Consider the following 15,026-nt stretch of genomic DNA (forward strand, 5'->3'; position numbering starts at 1 on the left):
CCATGACCCAACATAATTTGACTAGAGTGTAGGCTCCAAGGTGGGGCTGAGGATGAGAGCTTTGGAGTGTAGGAGGGGGCTCTGGCTTTGGAGGGGGGCGGGTGATCAGGGCTGGGGCAGGAGGGGCTTATCTTTAGCAGCTCCCAGTCAGTGGGGCAGCTAGGGGGCTAAGGCAGCTTCCTGCCTCTTCTAGCTCTGAAGACTGCCCCCCAGAAGCAGCCAGCAGCATTTTCCCAGCCAATGGGAGTGCTGAGCTAGTGGTCGGGGCCGGAGCAACGCACAGCGCTCTCTTTCCCCACCCCCCGCAACACAGGTGTGTTGTAAGCAAAACTCGTGAAGTCATTCTGCCGCTCTACTCTGCGCTAGTTAGGCCTCAGCTGGAGTACTGTGTCCAGTTCTGGGCGCCACATTTCAAGAAAGATGTGGAGAAATTGGAGAGGGTACAGAGAAGAGCGACAAGAATGATTAAAGGTCTAGAGAACATGACCTATGAAGCCAGGCTTCATGAACTGGGCTTGTTTAGTTTGGAAAAAAGAAGATTAAGGGGGGACATGATAGCGGTTTTCAAATATCTAAAAGGGTGTCACAAGGAGGAAGGAGAAAATTTGTTCCTCTTGGTTTCTGAGGACAGGACAAGGAGTAATGGGCTTAAAGTGCAGCAGGGGAGGTTTAGATTGGACATTAGGAAAAAATTCCTAACTGTCAGGGTGGTCAAATATTGGAATAAATTGCCAAGGGAGGTGGTGGAATCTCCCTCTCTGGAGATATTTAAGAACAGGTTAGATAGACATCTGTCAGGGATGGTGTAGGTGGAGCTTGGTCCTGCCTTGAGGGCGGGGGGCTGGACTCGATGACCTCTCGAGGTCCCTTCCAGTCCTATTATTCTATGATTCTAAGAGCTGGGCCTGCTGCTGGTTGCTTCTGGGGTGCAGCGCAGTCTGCCTTAGCCTCCCCCCCCCCACTGCTCACCTGATCCCCCTGCAGCCGTGAGACCCAGCTCCCCGACATTCCACCACCCACTCCTCGGTCACGACTCAAAAACCATTCAACTAGCTGAATTTGACTTTGGCCGATTTTTTTTTAAGGGACAATGTACTTGTAAGAACTTTTTTTTTTTTCTGTTTCAAACAGCAATTGTGAGTTTACAAGGCTCTAATTTACTTTGTGCCATTTATAGGATCGACATGTTGCACTTCACTCCCAGGGGACGACCCTAAGCAATTTCACTTTCAGGCTTTTCCTATATTAGCATAACACTGCACTGTGTGGATTACAAACACAGCAGGGGAATGCTTGTTTCTTTAGCAACATCCCTGTTTTTAAGAGCTTCCAGCACACATTTCTCCTAAGCCTTAGGGTTTGTCTACACTAGGCAGCTTTTAAGGCCACGCCTGTTGATGCAGCCCCGTTGCTAAAAGCCAGCATGTGTGTGAATGCTCTTTGTTGGCACTTTTGCAGACAAAATACTTCCACCCCCAGCGGGAGGCAGGGGAGATAGGGAGGAGGTGTTAGGTGCCTTTGAACAATAAAAAGTCTTCTTGAACAAATGTAGACATATCCTTAGGTTCTGTAAAAGCCTGCTCTTGACCAAATTATCCTGGTGCTGTCCCTTTAAACATCCCTCCCTTGCTTTTGATAAAGACTGTTTGATTGTTTGGGGAGGGTTGGTATTAGCATCATTGATGATGCTATCAACTGTTCAGAGCACCCAGATTGAGAGCTAAGGCTTACTCTCTCTGCTGGCAATGTAGCAGGGCAAAATACATGCATCAGGCCTACGTACCCAGGTATGTACCTTAATGTCTCACTGGCAGGCAGTGATTCCTCTAAGCTGAGGGGTAGCACAGCTTCACAGGTAATTAATCAGCCCCACCCAGTCAGAGGCTCAGGGCTTCTTGCAGGGAACAGACTGACCAGGTAGGGCTGATTAATTACCTGTGAAGGTGTGCTGCCCAGAAGCTTAGAGGGAACACTCACCCCTATGCCTCTTAGCCCTGGTCTACACTCAGACTTCATTTTGAAATTGCCCTCCTTAAGTCAGATTTATAAGCAGAGCGCCCACATGACCAACAACAGGGCAGATTAATTCGAAATCTATACCCCTGATGAAAAGCAGTAGTAACACTAATTCCAAAACAGTTCTATTTCTAAATAGTGGTAGTGCAGATGCTCCAGTGCGGCTCTTTAGAAATAATGACTCCCCAGAGTAATTTGAACTAATTACTCTCCCATGCTTCTTGCGGCTCTAAGTGCGAGGTAGCGCATCTACATTAACAGAGACTGCCTCGGACTAATTTCAATGCTCCCCCATAGTAGGGGCATGCTAGTTCGATATTGTTAAATTGGGAGTTATTAAGTTGAAGTTAGTTGTTTTGAAGTAATTTCCTAGCGTAGAAACCTCACAACCCTCCCAGAACCTAAAAGATCTTGTAACTGACTTGTGAGATTCGGGTTACATTTCCCAGGGTGTCCTGTAATTAGACCTCTACAAATTATCAAGTGGTCTCTTTAAAACAAGCTGCTCTGAAGGGAAACCTGTCTTGGAGAAAGAAAAATGCTGACTGTGAAGCTAATTAGGGACATAAAGTCTCCGTTGAAAAGTTAACCGGTTAAACGGGATCCTGCAGCAGGGCACAGCCAGCTGAAACAACCCTCTGCTCTCTGCCCATAGCAGAACATGGATGGGGGAGGACTTCTCCAAGGACTTCCTCCACCACAGGTGAGGGAGAGGGGGCTGCCCCCGTAGGTTAACCAGTTACCCTGGTAAGCATTCCAGTTAACTGGTTAACTCTTTACTCCCCTAAAGCAAATGTCTAAAAATGGGCCCCAAAATGGTGCGTATCTTCACCACTACGCAGACATGGAGTAAATATTTGGCGTGTAGAACAATTAGTTGTGTTTTAAAACACCCAGGGGACTGGCAGGGTTTTCCTAACAGAGAGCTCTTCCAGCTCTCCCCTCCTTGTGAGGGCCAATCCCAACTGCTGAGAGAAATCCTTTGCTAGGCTTCAAAGAAAGCATCCTTCTGACAGGAACAGAACTCCACGCACGCGTAAAGGAAGAAAGCTGCAGAGATTCAAAACAGTTTTTCCACCCGTCCCAAGCCACCAGTAGTTCTTGGTCTCAGACATATCATGAAAACAAGACAGTGGGATAGGATTTCCTAGCTCTGTGTGCCTCAGTGGCTTTAATTCTACAGACCAGCGATGGGCAGGTTAGGCGAGTGATTGGGCCTTCATTTCAGTGGGCTGCAAGGTTGTTGTAACCCAGAGGGTCTCCCAAGACAGGGTGGCTCTGCTAACCTCACTCGTGTACGAAGAATTTGCAGGATGTGCCGACTGAACCGTAGCAGCGCTTTGATTGGCTGCCGAGGGAGCGCCCGGCTCTTACAGTACACGTGTGCGATCAGCACACAACTCGCTTCACAAGCCCGTGCTTTGCGTGTGTGTCACATTAGTAATACTGGTAGGGGAAAAAAAATACAGGACAGAAACCAGGTGAATCTGGCAACCCTGCACACAGGCAACCACAAACAAAATGTTTCGCAGGCCACACGTCGAGCCCCAATGGACCACATGCAGCCCCCGGGCTTCAGGTTTCCCACCACTGCTATAGACCTCGGTAATGTCTCCTTCTGTATCTTCACTCCGCTGAAATGTTATTTTGTAAATCATAAGAGTGTGAGGTCACTTTGTTCCATGCCCTCCTGCCTAATATTCTGTCCTCTAGTCCTTTTATGAACCTGGCCTCTAGGGAATAACACAGGCCTTTAGTAGAAATTGCGTGTGTGTGTTAGCCATGCTACTAATGTCGAATATTATACTCGGTCACCATAGCAAGGTCAGTCTGCAGTAATTCTCCTTATTTTTTCCCAGCAGAAGTCTCTCAAAGGACGACTTCAAGGCCTGGCTTCGCTCTTTCCACAGTTCCAGTGTGGATAACTGCTCCCATTAGTCCTCTGACACTGCTCATTGTTTTCAAAGTTATAGCCTCACACGGCTCCCCCTCTGAGACTGCTCCTATTAGCCTTCTTTGGAGCGGAGAAAAAATCCGAGACTCGTGTGTTAAGATTTATCAGGTTGTGCTTCATCCCGAATCTGACTCTCGGCAGCAGGGGTTTGCAAGCTAAGAGGTTGGGGATTAGGGGATTACAAAACACGGGCAGCCTCGTGGGAGGGGATTCCCAGTGTGGAAAACGTTCTGAACCACTAGTTTACATTTAATTTCTTAGCAATTAATGTGTGACTATGAACCTTGTGCATTTTAGATAACCCAGGGGAAATCTGTGACTGGGGGAAGAGTTGTCAGTCCATAGTTTGTGCAGGATAATATATAATATTCTAAGGGTGAGTGGGCAAAACGTGGCATGCATATAGCCTGTTAAGAATCTGAGGGGCAAATCAAGGTTTGTGGGGGGCCACTGCCCTTCTTGCTGCCTATTCAATGACACTGCAGGAACAGGCATGCTGTGAAGGGCTTCAAAAACGTGAATTGGCATAGCACAGCAGGGAGGGCTGTTTGGAACTGCAATTCTAGTACGCACAGCAACGTGGCGCTCTTCCGACACGGGACTCTGCACTGTGATGCGTCTAAGCTTCTGTCTTCAACATCAAGTGTGCTCACTGACACCTGTCAAACCGCGGGTGTTCCCGCTTCCCACCTGCCAGCCCTAAAATCTCTGCCTGGGTTGTGCAAATTGGACCAGGTACTTTCCCACACGTGCCTCTGCAACCCACACACATGGGCTAGCTACGTCCATACTGCTTCCCTCTTGCACAAGAGTATGCAAATGAAGCACAGATTAGCATAGTGCCATGCTTCGTTTGCATAATTAATTAGGGGCTGTTTTTGCGCAAGAGGCTTTTGCGCAAAAAGGAGCTGTGTAGACGGCTCCTTTTTGCGCAAAACCCCCCTTTTGCGCAAGGGCCGTTCTTCCTGAAAAAAATCCGTGCTTCATTTGCATAGGCTTTTGCGCAAGAAGGAAGCAGTATAGATATAGCCCTCGTGAGGTTACCCATCCCCCCCAAAAGCAGAAGCTGCAGGCCAGGTCTGGCCCTCACTCTCCACCGGTGGAATGGATCGCTTTGCAATTATGCCTCACTGACACCAATGCAACCTCCACAGGAGGCCACAAAATAGCATGAGTGTCACCGGCTAGCTTTTAGGAAGCTATCCTGGTGATGCAGAATCCGAACTCGCACGAGCGCTTTCCTGCTTGCAGGCCTCACAGGACTAACAAGCAATAAAAGTGAGCCCCCTTCACAATGATTTATTGCTTCATATGAGCAGAGGGAGAATGTGTAGAACAGGAGGCCTTATAAAAAGCCAAAGCAAACCAGACACTCCTTGGAAGAGAACTGCATTTTAATCTGTGTTCTCAGACCTAGCTGTTACTAATGGCTCTCTTTACTAATTTATACATTGCCATTTTCTGTCAGGGAGGATTTTAAGGCCTCTATTAATCCTACAGCAGCTTCCACAAACAATGTATTTGTAGGTGCTTCTCAACCAGTGGTACGAGTACCCTTATGGGTACTCGAGAGAAGTCTGGGGGGGTACGCCAACACAACCGAAATGTGGAGAAAACTGAATTTTTGTTTTAAGTTTTACAGCGTTTTATCATTTTTGTACTTTTTACACCCAAACATTTCATCGCCCGCCCAGCTACGATTAAGTTCTTTAAACAAACATGTTGCAATGGTAAAAAAAAAAAAAAAAAGTTGTGTGTCTGTAAACTGTAGGTACTGGGGGTACTTATAATTTTTTAAAGGGGTACTTTATAAAAAAAAAAGGTTGAGAAACACTGGGTTACAGAATTGCTGCCTTCTTTCAATGCCCATGGTAAATAAAAAGGCGTGGGTGATTTGCCCTCTATTTGTCCACACCTTGACTAACGGAAGTCCTACGTAGACAGCACAGCAGCAGCTGCTAGTGGACTAGAGAGAGACTTGTACATAACGAGACAGTGGACTGGTGACTATAATCATAGAATCATAGAATAATAGGACTGGAAGGGACCTGAGAGGTCATCAAGTCCAGCCCCCCGCCATCAAGGCAGGACCAAGCTCCATCTACACCATCCCCGACAGATGTCTATCTAACCTGTTCTTAATATCTCCAGAGAGGGAGATTCCACCACCTCCCTTGGCAATTTATTCCAATATTTGACCACCCTGACAGTTAGGAATTTTTTCCTAATGCCAATCTAAACCTCCCCTGCTGCACTTTAAGCCCATTACTCCTTGTCCTGTCCTCAGAAACCAAGAGGAACAAATTTTCTCCTTCCTCCTTGTGACATTTTAGATATTTGAAAACTATCATGTCCCCCCTTAATCTTCTTTTTTCCAAACTAAACAAGCCCAGTAAGGCTATGTCTAGACTACGTCGAATTTTTGAAAGAGGATATGCAAATTCCGTGGGAATTTTCATATCTTCTTCCGATCTCACTTTCGAAAGAGGATCTTTCTAAAGTGAAAAGTAGTCTGGATGCGGGGGGGGGGGGGGGGGGGGGTTCAGAAAAAAACCCTTTTTCGAAAAAACCACTCTTCCTTTAAAAAGGTTTACACAGTTTTTTCAAAAAACCCGTATCCAGATCCTCTTTCAAAAAAAACCATAGTTAAGATTTGCCTTAAGTGTTTGCAGATGATGCAAACTATACCCTGTCCTACGCTGGACAATGAGTAGAGCGCTGCAAACCCACCGTTATCCACTTTATATCTGAGGGTATCTGCATCCATGTTTAAGATCATTTAAGTCTGGTTCCTGAACTCTGCATGAGTTGTAGATTTCTCCTCTCCCCTCCCTCCCCCCTCCTCCCTCCCGTGACTATAAGAGATCTCCTTTTCTTATTGCAAGGGCTGGAAAGTACCAGTAAAATGGCATGGCTGGCTCTCTTTCAGAGACTTGTTGATTCTGGTTTTCTTGGAATTGTGGAACATTTAGTCACTGCATTATGCTCTCATCTGCCACATGCACTGGGAATTTTGACCTATGCACTAGCATTAAGTCACATATGATTGAATAATCAAGGCCCTCTAGAGCAGTGTTTCTCAACCAGTGGCACAAACACCTTTAGGAGTACTCGAGAGAAGTCTGGGGAGTACGCCAACACAATTGAAATTTGGAGAAAACTGAATTTTTGTTCTACATTTTACAGCGCTTTATTATTTTTGTACTTTTTCCACCCGGCTATGATTAAGCTATTTAAACAAATGTGTTGAAACGGTAGAAAAAAATTGTGTCTCTGAAAACTGTAGGTTCTGGGGGTACTTATTTTTCTTTAAAGGGGTACTTTATTAAAAAAAGGTTGAGAAACATTGCTCTAGAGCAGTGTTTCTTAACCTGGGGGTAATTTGGCATATTTCAGGGAGTAATAAGTTTAAAATACATTATGAACAAAATTGAACACCTATTAATCGTAATTTTCTTTTTGTCTATTGCCATTTTTAAAAGGAGGCGGGGTAATTTTGGTTTATCGGTTAAGCTTAAGAGGTAATAGTGCCAAAGAGGTTAAGAACCACTGCTCTAGGGAGCAAATAAACTAGTGGACTAGTTTAAGGAAATCAGACTTAATAAATACTTCTGGACGGTTTTGCCCTGTTAAAAATTGTCTCCCATTTGTATGGATGTGACAGTTCATATATGAAACCTACCCCTTTCACGAATCACTTAGGCTACGTCTACATTGTAGCACTATTTCGAGATACTGCAGGTATCCCGAAGTAGCTATTCCGCATCTTTTGAATGTGCCCATTATTTCAAAATATAACGGGCTCGCTATTCTGACATCCCTGTAAACCTTGTTCCACGAGGGTTAAGGGACGTTTTGGAATAGAGCTTTATTTCAAAATCAAAATAAGCTATTTCAAAATAAGCTACACAATTTGCCTAGAGCAAATTGTGTAGCATATTTCGAAGTAAGGGTGCAGTGCACCCTTCTTATTTGGAAAACTATTCTTTTCTGGAGAGTAACTTTTTTCCCCCCAGTTACTTTAATCAAACTTTGATCTTTTATTCACAAATCTCAAGTCCACTCTGCAGTAACTGGTTCTGAGGTTCTCAATCTATTGTTCTCTAGTGAAGCAATAACCAGGCAACCCTGAAGAAGGGTGATGCTGATAGAGGCAATTAATCAAAGATGTAATGTATAGGCTGATAAAGAAGTCACTCCTGCATGTGCTCCCAATGAGTACATGCAGGATAGAAGACAGTGAAAACATGCATGGAAAACACTACTTGCAGGATTGGGTCTTTATTCTCCAAGCCCCAATTCACAGAGTCTGCACCTTTGACCTTTCAAATACAACTTCCACCTGTAAATACTGTTTGTAATGAACTGGGGAGCTAAGCCAAATGTGATGTTCATGATGTCACTAACGACCATTCTGTTGGTTTCTTTTTGCTGCCGTTACATTTTTATACTGAGGTGCAAAATGAGTTATAAAATCTAAACGTATGGAACCTTCATAAATTGCCTCCTACTTTCAGTAATTGCAGAAAGCATAGATTCCCATTGCCAGTATTTGCTATAATTTGTTGTATCTTTTGCTCGTCCTTTATAAGCAGACAAAATGCTGGCAGTATCCTTGGGTTTTAATGGAAGAAACAAATTTCTAGACCTCTCATTATGTCCTGATAAATGCCTGGCTGGAGTGTAAATATGTACCCTAATCAGACTATCAAAGCAGTGACTATATGGAAGGAAAATGTAGCTTAGTAATACACTGTGTCTGTTAGCTCTTCTGACCAGAGCTCTCTCCCCTAAGTGAAAGAAATGTTTCTCTCTGTAAAGTCTTGCCTACAACTATGAAACTTTATCTGATTTTTTTTAAAAAGCTGCAGTTCCCTCTGGCTGTTCACATGCTACTTCTCAAGCCCTGTTTTCAGCAACTCACAGATCCCAAGGCCAGCAAGGACCGCTGTGATCAATCTGACCGCCCGTATAAAACAGGTCAGATGACGTCCCCAAAAATGATTCCTAGAGTATATCGTAAAGCAAGATTGGATTTAAAAAAAAAAAAAAAAAAAAAGAATCACTGTTGAAGAACCCATCATAACCCTGGATAAGTTGCTCTAATTGTTTATGACCTGTGCTGTTAAAATTTTACACCTTATTTCCAGTCTGATCTTGTCTACCATCGACTTCCAGGCACTGGATCCTGTTATACCAGAAGAGCCCACTGTTCAATAGTATCTACCTGGCGAATAAATAAGGCCTTTTCTCTGCTAATACACACCCCCTTGTCAATTACCTTTCTGAGACCAATCTGTAAGCTGGCTTTTAATCCATTTAGCGTGTAGTTAACTTTATCTTACTAATATTTTAATCAAAATACAGTACTATGTGGTACCAAGTCAAATGCATTACAGAAGTCTATTTCCTCAACAGTATTACCTGTATCCACCAAACTTGTAATCCCCCTTCAAAAAAATCAAGTTAGTTTGACAGGCTCTTATTTGCCATAAACCTATATGGACTGTCATTAATTATGTTACCCTGCTTTAATTCTTTATGCACATCATTGTCTTGCCCAGAATCAGTGCAGATTGTCAGGCCTATAATTAACTGGGCTGTTCCAGCTACTTTTTCTAAAGATGGGTATATTTTCTTTCAGTCTTTTGGAATTTCCCTCGTTCCAAGAGTTACTGAAAATCAACATTAATAGTCCAGTGAACACTGCTGATTTAAAACAATTAGATACAAGTTATCTGACCTCATGTCCTCCTGATACTAGTGGACTAGAAAGTAGGAATGTAAAGAGCCATTAAAAAAGTTAACTGGTTAAATGATATAATTTCCATTGTTTAACTGAGGCTGCTGCACTGCAGACAGGAGGCTGCTCTGGCTGGGCCCACCATGCCACAGCTGGGGGCTGGGGCTGTGTCAGCTGGGCCGGCCCTTTGATTAACCTTTTACATCCCTCTGTAGTATCCTCAAACACACCAGAAATGTGTCTGTATTACTGATAGTTCTACCATTTCCATCTAGTAACGGACCACATACCTTGTTAAGATTCTTTGTTCCTAATATGAGTCAATTCCTTTTTATTATCCTTAACTTTGCTGGCCATAGATTTCATCTTGTGTCCCTCTGCTTCCCTTATCAAATTTCTACAATGCCTAGCTTCATATGTATATTCTTTATCAACTTTTCCTTTATTCCACTTTTTTTTTTTAAATAGCTACCCTCACCTTCAATTAGCAACCCTAATGAGTGATGCCCTTTCTTCCCACTAAAGCATCTGGGGGGAAAAGGAACTTCAATTGTAACATTAACCTGACTAGACCTCAAAATATTGTTTTTTCCCCGAATCTCACTGCATGGCTTTTTGTACCACATGTATACAAGCTCAATCCTGTTAGTGTATGTAGATTCCAAACTGATGAAATTGGCATAGAAATACCCATCCATCTCCAGTCTTTAGGTCGTTATCTGAATAAGAACGACATGCAAAAGCAGGAATAGAATTTGCTGGACATTTGACCAAGGATGTCTAGCGTCTGGTCTGGATGTCTCAAAGCTAAACAAAGCACCCGGGCAAAGAGAGTTTTTAACAGGTTGGACATATTAAAATAAATGTCTGCTGAAAGGACAGGCATGGCGAAATGCATGAGCCACATGCTGAGGTTTTGCGGTTTAAAAGTAACAATGTTTTTAATTTGGCTTTTTATTTTAAGCAAAACTAGAAGAGAAGTGACTGTGTCCCCCAATCCCTACACTATGTATTTAAATCTCCATCTCACTGAATAAGGATAACTAATCACAAATTTCCCTCTCTACCTTAGTTTGGACATAAACGAATGGGGAGATTTGGAAGGGAGGAGAGCCCAGAAGAAAACATCCTTGGCTACAATATGTAAGGAAACATGAAAATTACACACAATCACCTTCATAAACGCTATTAACAGAGAACAAGATTTCAAGCCGTGTACGTCGTAGGTCCGAAATCAGCTTCTAGCATCACTCCGGCCAATAACACTAATCTCAAAACATTTCCAAACAGGCCTCTAAGGAAGAATACTAAGCACTTTTACAGATAATGAAATCTATTTTTAATTAAAGTTCTGGCCATGCTTACGAATGAAAGGAACAGTCCCTTTATTTACCCAGCCACTGCAGACTGACTCAACATATTACATCATTTTTATGCACCTGTAAGCCGACTAGCTATTGTAACGGTAGATGACTTGCCTTTAAAACGCTGGTGTTTTACAGACAAATTGACACTCAGAAGAACATGTGATTAACAACCCCAATGGCCAGTGATGAGGCCTGTGGAAAAAATAAGGCTGCAATGTATGCTTTCCCTTCCAGGTGGTCTGAATTATTCTTCTCCTGGCTGACAACAGAAGTGCTAGAGTCATTCTGACCAGCTGCCTGTAAAAACTGTAAGCATGCAACACAAGTCTCAAAGCATGGAACGTGCGTAGCTCTCTGCAAAATGGTAGTACAGAATTAGTTCAATTCATTCCCTGTGGGTGTTCAAATAAACAAGTTCTCTCTTCTTGCATTTCCACCATCCAGCGAGTGGCTGATTTGTCTCTAATAACCTGGGACTGACATGGTTACAACAGTGCAGAGTTAGATACTGCATTTGGAAGGGGGGACCAGACAGCAACGAGAAAACAGGGACAACAAAAGTTAAACAGGGTAAGAGACAGCGATACTCAATGTGCTGTCAATGACACAAGATCAGGACTTCAGCTGTGTCTCTCATTCAAGGTCCTACGCTATTTCTTTTTTTAAAGTGTTCCCCTATATCTTTTACAAACTAATTTAAAATAATCTACCCTCTGATAGTATGTTTCTGAAATACGTTTTAAAAATGGCTCTTTAAAAATAGTTCTTGTAAGTATTTTTTTAATTTTTTTTATATTAAGAACCCTTTTTCAGCAAGGAAGAAACTGAGGGCACATCTAAACTACAGTCCTCTTTCGAAAGAGGAATGTAAACGAGGCAAATCGAAAGTGCAAATGAAGCGCAGATTTAAATATCCCACGCTTCATTTGAATATTTGCATCCGAACGCTTTTTTGAAAAAGTTTTTCTAAAGCGAAAGCGCAGGCTACACAGGGTTCTTTCGGAAAAAAAAAACCTTTTTCAAAAGAATCTGTATTTCTAAAAAATGAATACGGGTTCCCATAATCATAGATATGACTTATTACCAGTGTTCCCTGTAAAATGAGGGCTCGGGCGGCCAACCTGGAGAGATCCAAATGCCGCCCAGCTCATTAAAAGTGTTTTTACTGGTGGTGCACATCCACACGTTTGATACATGTAACACAATTTATTCTGCACATAGATGGAAAAAATTAGAGGGAACATTGCTTGTGACCAGCATTCCCTGTAAACCCGTGGTCCCCAAAATGGTGCCCGCGGGCGCCATGGCGCCCACGGGGGCATTTCCATGCGCCCGCCAGGTGCTTGGGGCTGGCCTGGCCCCGGGCGCGCGACGCTGGGCGGGGGGAGCGCCGGCCCCGGGCGCGCGGCGCTGGGCGGGGGGAGCACCGGCCCCGGGCGCGCGGCTATGGGGGGGCGCCCCCGGGGCGCAAGTGTCCCCGCCCCCTGGTGCCCAACAACCTGGAAAGGTTGGGGACCACTGCTGTAAACTGTGCGCTTGTGCACCCACTCGGAACAGATACAAATGCCACCGAGCTTATGAGCAGAGTGCCTACTGCTAGGTTTCGAGTCTCTACTTGTGGTGCACATTCACACAAGCCTTGGAGCACAGAAAAAATTATTCTGTATGTGGATGAAAAAAATCTCATGGAAGGAACAGGTTAAGGGGACATTCCTTATAACTATGGTCTATATCACATTTTGACAGAACTTTAATTCTCAAGTTGACTGGGTCACTCTAACTCAGTGGTTCCCAAACTTTTCGGTGTCAAGTCCCTTTTTTGATTTCCGAAAAACCCTCAACACTCCCTCCCCCCAACAGCAACTTGTTGAGAAAAAAAAAGGGGGGGGGGTGGGAGAGACTGACCGGGACAGCAGCAAAACTTGATTGGGAGGGGGCAGGGGCTGAGTTGCCTCGTGCCCCCTCCCCCGAATTTCTTCACGCCCCTCCCCAGGGGGACACGCCTCCCAGTTTGGGAACCCATGCTCTAACTCTTTAGGAAGAATTCATATTTACCTCTTTATCTCTCTCCAGCCTAGGAGTGGGCAATAAAATGGCAGCGATTCCCTAGGGTAGTCCCTAGCGGGCTGCCGCCGCTGTTTACTTGCATCTCCGCATGTATCAGATGATCACAGCTCTCATTGGCTGTGAATCGCCAGTTGCAACCAATGCGAGCAGCGGAAAGCGGCATGGACCACTCCATGCCACTTCCCGCCACTTGCATTGGCCCCAACTGGCGATGTGTGGCCAACAAGCGCCACCATCGTCCGATACCCGTGGAGGAGCAGGTAAACATAGCAGTGGGGGGAGCCTGTCAGGGATTAACCCTACAGACCAGATCTGGCCCACCCCGCTCCAGCAGTTTTTTAACTAAATATAATGTTCTTCACTCTCTACTCCTAAGTAGCTGAAGACTTTGCCGGGGCTGCTAAAAAGTTGTTTTGTTTCACTCCAGAGGTAGCTGCATTTCAGTGGTGCACATTGTGCTTCTTAAAACATCCCTCCCCTATACCACAGGGTAGCTGTGAGGTTTGGAGTCATTTGAGACCCAAAGAAGATCCCTAGTCCCTATACTTTTATCACTTTTATTGCTCAAGTTATTTTAGCATTTCCACTAGGGATGTTAAAAAGCGGTTAATTAGGTAACCGTGTAACCATTAAAAAATCTTAGGGGTTGCATGGCTACATGCACTGGGCTCAGCAGTATAAGCTTTATCCTGCAGAGCCCACAGGGCGGCAGCCAGCTCTCCGGGAGGCGGGCTGGGAGCCGATGGGTAACCATTACAGTAGCCGATAAGCTCCTGCTTATCAGTTAACTATTGAAACGGCTGTACTATTACCTCCCTATTCTCCATTTTTCCCAGACACTCAGAGCCAGCAAGCGGTCTGCAAGGCACGGTGCAAAGCGGGTGTCCTGGAAAGTAAGTCGTCCATTCCGCCCAGACTATTCTAGCACAGCGGATGAGAAGCGGCTCACAGATCGAAGGACAGGACACTTTATACGCGTCGGCAGCCAACTGTTGGGCTGCCAACCCTGTTCGCTTTCCCATTCCTCCAACTGGAGCCAGCTGGCCACAGAACTTCCCATCAAAGATATAAGTAGTGCAACGGCACCCTCTTGAGCCCTTCCACCACAGCCGCTCCTGATCTCTGATACAGGGTGTGCTCACAGAACCACTTTCCACTCCAAAACACGTGGGATAAATGCCCCTGGCACCTCTTCTAGAGACAACCTCTCTGGAACTACTGTAAGATGCAGAAATGACTTGGTAATAAAGGGAGAGAGAGAGTAACCTCTTTCCCGATACGTAGGCTTGGCAGAACACACTCGCTCTAGTTATAAATAAATACGAATAGTTTATTTTAAGCATTTTTTTTCCTCTGTCTTTAAATTTTCAAGAGGTGGGTAACTTGTCAGGGGATGGCCAGACAATAACTTTATAACAGATGTTGAGATCCCAAAAAGTTAAAAGTCGAAAATGCCAACATCACATGTTAAAACATACCCAATAATATCCTTCGAGGTGGGGAAAGTACAGCCCTGGGGCCGTATCTGGCCCCCGGCTTGCCTGGATCCAGCTCCAGAGACTCAGGGCTCCCCCCGCATCACTGGAGAGCAGGCTCTTGAGCACTGCGGACCCCTCCTGCCCAGACTCCAAACCCCACCCCATTCCTGCACCCTCCCACCATCCTAGACCCACTAAGCCACTCCCTTGCCCTCCTTCCTGCCCAGACCCTACATCTCAAGCTTGCTTCCCAGCAGCCCCCTCCACACACTGAACTCATTTTTGGCCCCACCGCAGAGCACGGGGAAGCACAAAATCTACAAACTTCGGGCCCCCATGCTCTGGTGTACAAGGGAAATGTGTATGAGAGGCATCCCCCCCCAACTTTTCTGTGGCCCCCA

At 44.9% G+C, this 15,026-nt stretch overlaps 1 protein-coding gene and 1 long non-coding RNA gene across 2 annotated transcripts in view; one reads left to right on the forward strand and one right to left on the reverse strand.

Annotated features, from left to right (window-relative positions):
* The window catches only part of MAP2K6 (mitogen-activated protein kinase kinase 6), a 102,750-nt gene that overhangs the window by 83,315 nt on the left and 4,409 nt on the right, over positions 1–15,026 (reverse strand). The window lies entirely within an intron of this gene.
* LOC142819129 (uncharacterized) lies at positions 10,779–14,189 on the forward strand. Its single transcript, XR_012896918.2, has 3 exons — positions 10,779–10,856; positions 11,315–11,388; positions 13,984–14,189. It is a non-coding gene; the product is annotated as an uncharacterized LOC142819129 (long non-coding RNA).

The sequence above is a fragment of the Pelodiscus sinensis genome, chromosome 20 (assembly GCF_052426305.1).
Source record: "Pelodiscus sinensis isolate ZL-2025 chromosome 20, ASM5242630v1, whole genome shotgun sequence".
NCBI lineage: Eukaryota > Metazoa > Chordata > Testudines > Trionychidae > Pelodiscus > Pelodiscus sinensis.